Raw genomic sequence first — 11,323 nt, forward strand, 5'->3', positions numbered from 1 at the left:
GGTAGGCAGGTTGTGCAGGAGTCTCCTGTGGCAATCCCCATCTGAAACAAGTATGCTGTTTTGGAAAACATAGAGGGTGATGGACTTTAAGGGGAATGCAGTATTGACAGCCAGGTTTCTGATGCCGAGACTGGCACTAATGTAACAAGGGATATCACAGGTTCCAAATGATTGACTGAGATAGGGGACTCTCTAGTCAGAGGCACAGACAGAGGTTTCTACCACTGACAAGGAGACATCAGAATAGGGTACTGCCTCCCTGGTGCCAGGATCAAGGATATTTTGGAGAGGGTACAGAATATTCTCAACTGGGAGAGGGACTACTAGGAAGCCATTGTACACATTGAAGCTAGAAACATGGGAAGAGAAAAGGACGAGATTCTGAGAAGACAACATAGAAAGTTAGGCAGGAACTTAAAAAAGGAGGTCCTCGAGGGTACTAATACCTGGATTACCTGGTGCTTAGAGCTAGTGAGGGTATGAAATGGAGGATAGAGCAGATGAATGCGTGGCTGAGGAGCTGGTGCAGGGGAGAAGGGTTCACATTTTTAGATCATTGGAATCGCTTCTCAGGGAGAAGTGACCCGTACAAGAAGCTCAGATTGCATCTGAATTGGAAGGGTACTAGTACACTGGCAAGATGATTTGCTAGACCTGCTCGAGAGGATTTAAACTATGGGAGAGGAGGGACACCCAGGGAGATAACGAGGTAAGAAATCAGTCTGAGATTGATAGTGTTAAGAAAAGGAGCAAGTCGAACAGTTAAGGCAGGCAGGAACAAAATAGTGAACAAGATAGGACTGATAAACTCATTTATTTCAATGCAAGAGGCCTAACAGGGAAAGGGGATGAACTCATGGTATGGTTGGGAACATGGGAATGGAATATCACATCGTGGCTCAGGGATGGATTGGACTGACAGGTTAATGTTGTCGGATACAAATACTATCAGAAGGATAGAAGGGAGGGAAAGAGAGGAGGAGTGATGTTTTTGTTTAATGTTTAACATTATGACTATACTTCAGCAGGATATTCCTGGGAATACATCCAGGGAAATTATTTGGGTGATACGGAGAAAAAAGAAAGGGGTAGTCAGCAGGAAGTTGAGAAACAAATTTTTAAGGAGATCTCAGTTAACTGTGAGAATAATAGGGTGGTTATGGTAGGAGATTTTAACTTTCCAAACATAGATTGCCATCGTGTTAAGGTCTTTTATACAGACATATTTGTAACATGAATACAGGAACATTTTCTGATTCAGTATGTGGTTGTATCTACTAGAGAAGGTGGAAAACATGATCTACTCTTGGGAAATAAGGCAGGGCAGGTGACTGAGGTGTCGGGGGGGGGGGGGGCGGGGAGCACTTTGGGGCCAGCTCCTGTAATTCTAGTAGTTTCAAAACAGTGAGGGAAAAGGAGTGACTGGATTTAAGAATTGAAGTTCTAAATTGAACAAAGGCTAATTTTGACGGTACTAGGCAAGATCTTGTAAAAGCTGATGGGGGGGGGGGGGGGGGGGGGGCGGGGGGAGGTGATGTTCGCAGGTAAAGTGATAGCTGGAAAATCGGAAACTTTCAAAAATAAGATATTGATAGCCCAGAGAAAATATGTTCCTATTAGGGTGAAAGGGAAGGCTGGTAGTGGTGGGAATGCTGAGACTAGAGAAATTGAGATTTTGGTCAAAGAAAAGGAAGCATATGTCAGATATGGACAGCAGAGACTGAGTGAATCCTTAGGAGAGTATAAAAGCAGTAGCAGTGTACTTAAGAGGGAAATCAGGGGGACAAAAAGGGGACTGAGATTGCTTTGGCAAGAAGGATTAAGGAGAATTCAAAGGGATCTTATAAAGACATTAGGGACAAAAAGGGAAGTAGGGAGAGAATAGGGCCCCTTAAAGATCAACAAGGCAACCTTTGTGTGGAACCACAGGAGATGGGGGGTTGCAGAGATACTAAACAAATATTTGGCATGAGTGTGTACTGTGGAAAAGGATGTGGAAGGTATAGAACATAGGGTAACAAACAGCAACATCTTGGAAAATGTGAAAATTACAGAAGTGGTGATGCTGAATGTCTTACAACGCATAAAGGTGGATAAATCCTCAGGACCCGACGAGGTGTACGCTAGAACTATGCGGAAAGCTAGGGAACCGATTGCTGAGCCACTTGCTGAGATATTTGTATCACCGATAGTCACAGTGAGATGCCGGAAGACTGGAGGTTGGCTAATGTGATGCCACTATTTAAGAAAGTTGGTAGGGAAAAGTCAGGCAACTACAGACTGGTGAGCCTGACCTCGGTGGTGGGCAAGTTGTTGGAAGAATCTTGAGGGACATGTATTTGGAAAGGCAAGGACTGGTTAGGGATAGTCAGTATGGTTTTGTGTATGGAAAATCATGTCTCACCGACTGGATTGCATTTTTTGAAGACGTAACAAAAACAAAGGGCAGAGCAGTGGACGTGATCTATGTGGAATTCAGTAAGGCATTCCACAAGGTTCCTCATGGGAGACTGGTGAGTAAGGTTACATAGAATACAGGGAGAACTAGCCATTTGGATACAGAACTGGCTCATAAGGTAGAAGGGTGGTGGTGGAGGGTTGCTTTTTAGACTGGAGGCCTGTGACAAGTGGAGTGCCACAAGGATGGGTGCTGGGTCGACTACTTTTCATCAGTTATATAAATAATAAGAGCATAAGAGGTATAGTTAGTAAGTTTGCAGATGACACCAAAATTTGAGGCATAGTGGACTGCACAGAAGTTACCCTTAGACAAGAACAGGATCTTGATCAGATGGGCATTTGGAGTTTAATTTAGATAAATGTGAAGCGCTGTATTTTAGAAATGCAAATCAGGGCAGGACTTATCTACTGAATAGCAAGGCCTGGGGAGTGTTGCTGAACAACGAGACCTTAGAACGCAGGTTCATAGTTTCTTGAAAGTAGAGTCCCAGGTAGATAGGGTAGCGAAGGTATTTGGTATGCTTTCCCTTGTTGGTCATTGTGTGTGTTGCAGTTGTACAGGACTTTTGGAATACTGCATGTAATTCTGATCTCCCTCCTATCAGAAGGATGTTGTGAAACTTGAAATGGTTCAGAAAAGATTGACAAGGACGTTGTCAGGATTGGAAGGTTTCAGGTTTCAGATTAGAAGAGGCTGAATAGGCTGAGGCTGTTTTCCCTGGAGCATCGGAAGCTGAGGGGTGACCTGAAAGAGTTTATAAAATCATGAGAGGCATGGACAGGGTGAATAGACAAGATCTTTTCCCTTTGGGTGGAGAAGTCCAAAAGTACTGGGCATCGTTTAGGGTGAGAGGGGCAAGATTTAAAAAGGACCTATGAGCTGCCAGAGAAAGTGGTGGAGGCTTGTATAATCACAACATTTAAAAGGCATCTGGATGGATATATGAATAGGAAGGGTTAAGAGGGATATGGGCCAAGTGCTGGCAAAAGGGACTATATTTATTGAGGATATCTGGTCAGTATGGACAAGTTGGACCAAAGGATCTGTTTCTGTGCTGTACATCTCTATGACTCTATGTTTGAGAACATTTTCTTCATCAATGTAAATGTTCCTACTACAGAAAGAAGAAAATGTGACCTTCTCTTGTTTAATAAGGCAGGGCAAGTGACTGAAATGATAGTTGGGGAACACTTTGGGTCTAGTGATCATAATTCTATTAGTTTCAAAGTGGTTATGGAAAAGGATAAGCCTTCATTAGAAGGCATGGTTACTGAGCTAGCGGATGACACCAAAATTGGTGGTATATTGGACAGGAAAGAAGGTTGTCTAAGATTACAAAGTGATCTTGATCAATTGGATCAATGGGCTGAGGAATGGCAGAGTTTAAATTGAATATTGCATTTTGTAAAACAAACAAGGGTGGAACTTATACAATTAAAAGTAGAGTCTCAGATAGTGCTGTCAACAGAGAGACCTTGGGGTTCAGGTACATAATTCTTTGAAGTTTGTGTCACATGTAGACAGGGTGGTTAAGGCTGGCCTTATTGCTCAGACCTTTGAGCATTGGAGTTAGGATATCATTGTTGAGGTTATGCAGGTTGTTGATGAGGCCTCTTCTGGAGGCCTCATCTGTTCACTTCTGTTCAGCCTTTTGTAGGAAAGATATCATTAAGCTCGAAGAAGAGATCTAGCAGGGTGCTGCAGGGAACAGAGGTTTGGTTTTTTAAAAAAAAAGAGGCTGGAATCTTTTTCAGTGGACAATAGGGGATTGAAGGGTGACCTTATATAGGTTTGTAAAATCACGAGGGACTTACATAAGGTGTCCTTCCCATAGAGTGGAAGACCTAAAGACTAGGAGGCATATTTTAAAGGTGAGAGGAGAACGATTTATAAAAAGAGATGAGGGGCATGGACAGGGTGAATAGACAAGATCTTTTCCCTTCGGGTGGAGATGTTTCATACTGAGAATAGACTTCCAGAGGAAATGGTGGATCTGGGTTACAATGTTTTTAAAAGATATTTGAATAAGTACTTGAATATGAAATGTTTGGAGGGATATGGGCCAAAGGCAAGCAGGTGGGATGAATTTAGTTTGGGATTACAGTTGGCATGAACTGGATGGACTGCAGGATCTGTTTCCATGCTGTACGAATGTATCTATGATTCACGAGGAAACTCAAATGTCTTTTATCCAAAGTTGTAGATGACATGAAGCTGGGTAGGACAGTGAACTGTGATCAGGATGCAGATATGTTTCAGTGTTGTCAGCAAAGTGATAGAAGGTGTCATCAACAGTGCCATCAAACAGCTCCTACTCAGCAATAACCTGCTCAGCTCCTGACATCATTACAGCCTTGGTTCAACCATGGACAAAAGAGGTGACTTCCAGAGGGGAGAGTGACAGTCCTTGACGTCAAGGTAGCATTCAACCAACTGTGGCATCAAGGAGCCCACAAGAAACTGGAATCGATGGGAATGAGGGGGCAAACTCTATCATAAAGTCAGAAGTGGGGACGTTCACCGATGATTGTGCAATGTTCAGCACCATTCGCTACTTCTCAGATACTGAAGCAGTCCGTGTTCAAATGCAACAAGATCTGAACAGTATTTAGGCTTGGGCTGACAAGTGCAAGTAACATTCACGCTACACAAATACCAAGCTATGACCACCACCAATGAGACAATCTAACCACTGCCCTTTGGCATTCAACTGTGTTACCATCACGGAATCCTCCACTACCAACATCCTGGGGGTTAGGCATGTAACGGAATACTGCCCACTTGCCTGGATGGGTGCAGCTCCAACAACATTCAAGAAGCTGACACCAGATGAAGGATAATGTAGATAAATGGGAGGTTATCCAGTTTGATCACAAAAACAGGAAGGCAGATTAATTTCTGAATGGCGAGAGGCTGGAAAAGGAGGAGGTGAAATAAGATTTAGTGTCCTTGTCCACAAGTCGCTGAAAATAAGCACGCAGGTGTAGCAGGAGGTGAAGGTGGCAAACGGTGTATTGGCGAGAAGCAGGGATGTCTTGTTGCAATTGTACAGTCTTGGTGATTCCACATTGTGTGCAGGTTTTGAAATCTTACCTGACGAAGAATGTTCTGCTTAATGGAGGGTGTACAACAAAGGTTTACCAGACTGATTGCTGGGTTGGCAGCATTGATGGATAAGGACAAAACAAATTGGTTAGGATGAAACCCACTGGAGTTGGAAGGAAAGAGAATCTCACAGAAACCCAAAAACATTCTGACAGGACTAACAAGGTAAATACAGGAAGGATCTTCTAATGAATGGGTAGTCAAAGGTTAAGGATATGGGGTAGGCCATTTAGGACTGAGATGAGGAAATATTTATTTTCTCAGAGTCTGGTGGTCTGCAGAACTCGCTGCCACACAAAGCAATTTAGGCCCAAACACTGAATGTTTCCAAATTGAAGATAGATATAGTTCTGAGGGCTAAAGGGATCGAAGGATATACTCTAAAGGGAACAAGCTATTGAGTAGAATGATCAGCCATGATCATACTGAATAGAAGAGCAAGATCGAATGCCACAACAGTGTACTCCTGTTCCTATTATCTATGTTTCTATTGTGTTAAAGGTGGGATATAAAAACAAAATGATTGTAACTGACACAAATATCTGCACTACATTTTCACTACTGGATGAAAATTCTGTAACTCCTTAGTGAACAGCAATATGGGTGCAGCTTTGCAACACAGACTGCAAGGGTTCAAGAAGGTCAAGAAGGTGCAGAGTGAGTTTGGAAGCTTCTGAACTGGCTGCTCCCTCTCTCGTTTTCTACCCAGCTCTCAAATTTTTCAATGTTCTGAGAAAAGCAAGAACAAAGTATATAGATCAAAGTAAATATTTATAGGAGTTTGCTGAAACTGTTTCCATTGACTGCTGACTTAGAAATTAGATAAAGTTTACGTGCCTGTGAAAATCTCATTATCCAAGAATTGCACAAAGGCTTAGCATCCATTGTTGACAAGTATTTACTTGAACTGACAATTTACATTAATTTCAATTTCTGTTTCATCTATCCCTACGTGTCTGTGAGTCAGTGAGAGAGTGGAGGTTATGAATGAAGAAAAAAATGTATTTAAATCACAGATATTGATGAGATTAGTTGCTTATATTTGTTTTGCTCAAGTTATTATTTCTTCTTTCTATAAACTCAGTGTCCAAGATCTGTTACTTATAAAGTCTAGTTAAGAATGTTTGGGCAATGTGGAGGGTCATTCAATGTTTTAATTTCACTGTGTTGTGAATCCAGTGTTAGTGAGGCTGGTTTGCTTTGGGCTGCTATCCTTGTGTCATAAAAAGTGATGGTCAATATTAGCTCAGAAAAAGAAATGATCTCCAGTGCAGGACAAACAATTCCTGCCCATGGGAAGATAAAGCTGGGAAATCACAACGTATACTGGGAGATGGGCAGCAATGGAAACCTCATTTGCACACAGTCAGCAGAAATAACAACAAAATACTAATAAAGGTTCAAATAATCCTGGAATTAGAGACAGAGAGATGATGTGGAGAGGTATAAGAGAGCACTAGATGGGATACAGATTCAGATCCACAGGAAAGGTGCCACATCAGCCCCAGGACTATGGAAGCACAACAATGCACAACAAGATTGAAATTGTAGATGAATGCTCAAAAATACTCACCTGCCAAAGAGTCCCACTGTTTTCAAATATCCTGCTGGAGCCTGGAGCTGGAAAGATATCAGAAGCAAAGAAATTCTTGCTGCCTTCAAATCTTATAAATTCCTGGAAAAGGAGATGACAGAAATCAGAAGTTCCAGTGAGGTTAGAAATGCAGCAGAGATAGGGTTACAAGGAATTGAAAGGAAAGTGGAATTGAGGTCAGAATCAGATCAACCATGAGCTCAATGAGCCAAATAAGACTAAAATATCGCAGCAGAAATAGGCCACTCTGAGCATTGAGTCTGCTCCACCATTCGATCATGGCTGATTTGTTTCTCAAGCCCATTCTCCTGCCTTCTCCCTTTAACCCTTGATCCCCTTACAAATCAAATACACTCAAAGACTAGGCCTTCACAGTCTTCTGCGGCAAAGCATTCCACAGATTCACCACCTTCTGACTGAAGAAACTCCTCCTCAGCTCAGGTCTAAAAGGGTATTCCCTTCACTGTAAGGCTGTGTCCTCAGTCCAGGGGGAGTAAGGGACAGGAGGGGATGTGAGGAATGGGGGGGGGGGGGCTCAGTAACGGATGGGCAAAGGGGAAGGAAGGAACTTGGGGAGTGGGGGGGGGGGGGGGGGTGAGAGAAGTGGTGAACTGACAATAACCCCAACATCCGAAGGGCCCACACTGCTCAATTTTCTCCCTGTCACTCCCTAGTCTGCTCTCAAAGTCTCCTCCCAATTGGCAACCAGTTCAGTGAAACAGTTTTGTAAGTGGCCACTTTTCAATCAATCGCACATACACAAGTGCCTCCCAACACCATACTGCACATACTCCTCAGCAAATGTGGCTCAGTGGGTAGCACTGCTGCCTCACAGTCCCAGGGATCTGGGTTAGAGTCCTCCCATGGGTGACTGTCGGTGAGGAGTTTGCATGTTCTCCTGGTGACCGCACAAGCCTCTTCCAGGTGCTCCGGTTTCCTCCCACAGTTCAAAGATGTGCTGATTCGATGAGTTACCCAAACTAATTGCCCCATTGTGTCCAGGATTTTTCAGGGTGGGTGGATTAACCATGAGAAATACAGGGTTACAGTAACAGGGTGAGGCTGGGTGCGATGCTCTTCCTAGGATCATTGTAGACTAGATGGGCTGAATAGCCTTTTTCCACACTGTAGGTATTCTAGGATCACTGCAATGATTGAATTCAATCACTTGTTTTCAGCCCTATTCATACCAAAGACAGACAAACAGTCATTGAGTAATTTAGCATGGAACAAACCCCTTGATGCAACCACTTCATGCTGACCATAATGTCAAACTATACTAATCCCACCAGTGTCTGCTTGGCCCATATCCCTTGAAACATATCTCATTCATGTACTTATCTAAATGTCTTTTAAACGTTGTAACTGCCTCCACCACTTCCCTCTGAAAATTCAATCCACACACGAACCACTCCCTCTCTGTGAAAAAGAAATGTCCCTCATCTTTTTAAAATCTTTCTCCTCTCACGTTAGAAATACATTCCTCATCTTGAAATCACCCACCACCTGCCATTTACCTTATCTATACCCCTTACGATTTTACAAACCTCCATACGGTCAACTTTCAACCTACTACACTCCAGTGAAAAAAGACCTAGCCTTTCCAGCCTATCCTTATACAGTAGCGCCTCGACATACAAATGACCCCGTTCACGAATAAATCGGTTTACGAACAGGATTGTACGTAAAACTTTACTTCAACGTATGTATGAAATTCAAGGTACGAATGAAGGTACAAATGCAAAAAGCCAGTGGTTTCATTGTCATTGTTCTGCTTTGCTACGCACGCTTTGAATATCTGAATAATGGGAAAATTGATTCAGTTCGTGAACTTTTTGGTTCGCGAACCGGGTCCCGGAACGGATTAAGTTCGTAAGTCGAGGCGCTACTGTAAATTCAAACCTTCCATTCCTGGCAACATCTTGGTAAATCTCTGCTGAACCCTCTCCAATTTAATGGCATTCTTCCTGTAGCAGGGCAACCAGAACTGGACACAGCACACCAGAACAGGCCTCATCAACATCCTGTACTACCTCAATATAATGTCCCAATGCCTACACTCGATGGTCTGAGCAATGAAGGAAGCGTACTAATATCTTCTTGAGGTTTAAAGGGATAAATTAGAAAAATTTTAAAAAATTACAAAACTGGCCAGAATACTTCAGTAGTTTCCATGATGCATTATTTCACAGACACAAAGGTTGACAAATCCTCAGACTGTCGCATCAATAGACAAAATTCTTCTCTCAAAAAACCAAAGATCAAAAATAGTATCAAAAATCTCCAGCTTGCTTCTGTTTGATCACATCCTCTCCCAGACACTAACCTCATTAAGAGTTAAGAGTCTACAGAGTTCTTTAGACAAGAAACAACCTGCAATTAACATTCAGGCTCGAGCCTTAACAACAAACACCAGCTGGTTTACTCTTATCAAAACAAGCTGCTGCTCACAATCCAGAGGTCCACCACTGACCTCAGTTTCAAAACAAAAATGATTTTAAAATTCAGCAAAAGTTCTCTCACAGTGTACTGACTATGGAGAGAACTTTAACCAGTGATTAAGTGAACAAAACATGACACACTAGAGTTTAGAACAATGATAGATCTCATTGAAGCAAATCAGATTTTGAATTGTCTAGACAGGGTGTGAGAGGATATTCCCATTCACGCAAGAATATAAGACTAGAAAGTATAATCTCAGAATGAAGAGATATCAAAATTGAGTGGAGAAGGAATTTCTCCTTGTTGGAACTCTTTGCCATAGAGCTGTGGGGGAAAAGTCTGTTTGTACCTTTAAGGCTGAGACAGATAGATTCTTGATCAGTAGGGGAAACAAAGGTTCTACGAAAATGCTGGAAAGACAACATGAGGAATATTTGATCAGCCACAATCCTATTGAATGATGTGACTGGCTCGAGGGGCCAAATGTTCTGATTACATATGGTCTTCCAGTGGACTGTAGAAACAACTGAGTTACACAGCCTGAGTAAAAGTGTACAAAGGAACCGACTGCAGAAAGAGCTTTAAGAGCTCATTAGCAGCTGTGGAATTCACTGCTCAGAGAAGCAGTTGACGCTATCTCTTTGAATGTTTTTGAGGCAAAGATAGACCTGTTCATGAAAAGATTAGCCAGGCTGATATTGAATGGCAGAGCAGGCTAGGTGAGCCAGATGGCCTACTCCTGTTCGTCTTTCCTCCAGTTAACCTAGACCGAAAGAGAAATGATATGGATGTTCTGTCCATTCAGTTAGAATTTATCCGGCCAGCAGAGACACTATTGACGTCCTGAGGAAATATCAGGATAATGACAGGGATACTCAGTTACCCATCTGAGTTGCCCAACCAATGGTGCAGTCACATGCGCAGGAAGAATTCAGTCAGACATCCAGCTGCTGAAAGGCCTGTTAAGTTTTCAGGGGGGTCTACAGTGGTTAGATTCTGGTGGGATTGCTGCTTTTTTAAATCTAAACCAGCTGCATCTCCCCTTCATATTGCCCTTCGTAAGCCCGCCCTCCGACGGGGAGAAACCAAACAAACCAGTAGGGCCCCAGATGGAGTCATTGGCTCACATTTAAGGGGAGGAGGTGAATGGAGAGACTACACACGGCTCCGCCCACTCCCGGTGACATCACCGCGCTAACGGCGCCTACAGACCCTCCCACCCGACCAAAACAAATACTACTGGCCTTCAACGGGGGCCTGTGGCAGGAAGAGGCCTGAGGCTCTCTGCGGCACTGGAACACCCGATTTGAGCATTGCGACCTAAACTTCGCAATCGTGAATTCTTCTTTTCAGAATGTTTCTCCGAGCACTGGCCGTTTTAACCTTTACCTACCGCCCGTGGATGTGATAAACAAACATTCACTTCCAACCGTCACTCCCGGCACGCGCATATTCAAATATCCCAACCAACTGTACGCATGCATCGCTCTTCTGCCCGCATGATTGACAACGCCTCAGGGCAAATAGGAAGCAGAAGGCGTGATAGTAGCCGCCAGCCATCCAATCAGAGTAAACATGTGGTGACAAATGCCCAATCAGAGATATTGGGCGGGCTAAAGTCTTAACCTATCGAGGGGTGCGAGGGGCGGGATTAGTTCTCCAACCAATCCGTGAATGAGGAGTTAAACATCACACAATGCCAGGCTATAGTCCAACAGGTT

At 43.2% G+C, this 11,323-nt stretch overlaps 1 protein-coding gene across 6 annotated transcripts in view; it reads right to left on the minus strand.

Annotated features, from left to right (window-relative positions):
* The window catches only part of LOC140456974 (uncharacterized), a 47,920-nt gene extending 36,829 nt beyond the window's left edge, over positions 1 to 11,091 (minus strand). For 5 of the 6 annotated variants that reach the window (XR_011953290.1, XR_011953289.1, XM_072550842.1 and 2 more), the window contains exons 1-2: positions 10,996 to 11,091; positions 7,140 to 7,241 (exon numbers count right to left, since the gene is read on the minus strand). The gene's annotated coding sequence lies outside the window, so the exon portion shown is untranslated. Of the gene's footprint in view, positions 1 to 5,554; positions 5,650 to 7,139; positions 7,242 to 10,995 lie in introns of those variants that run through there. The other variant, XM_072550845.1, reaches the window with a different exon arrangement.
* Positions 11,092 to 11,323: the final 232 nt, after the last annotated feature.

This window comes from Chiloscyllium punctatum, chromosome 31 (genome assembly GCF_047496795.1).
Source record: "Chiloscyllium punctatum isolate Juve2018m chromosome 31, sChiPun1.3, whole genome shotgun sequence".
Taxonomy (NCBI): Eukaryota; Metazoa; Chordata; class Chondrichthyes; order Orectolobiformes; family Hemiscylliidae; genus Chiloscyllium; species Chiloscyllium punctatum.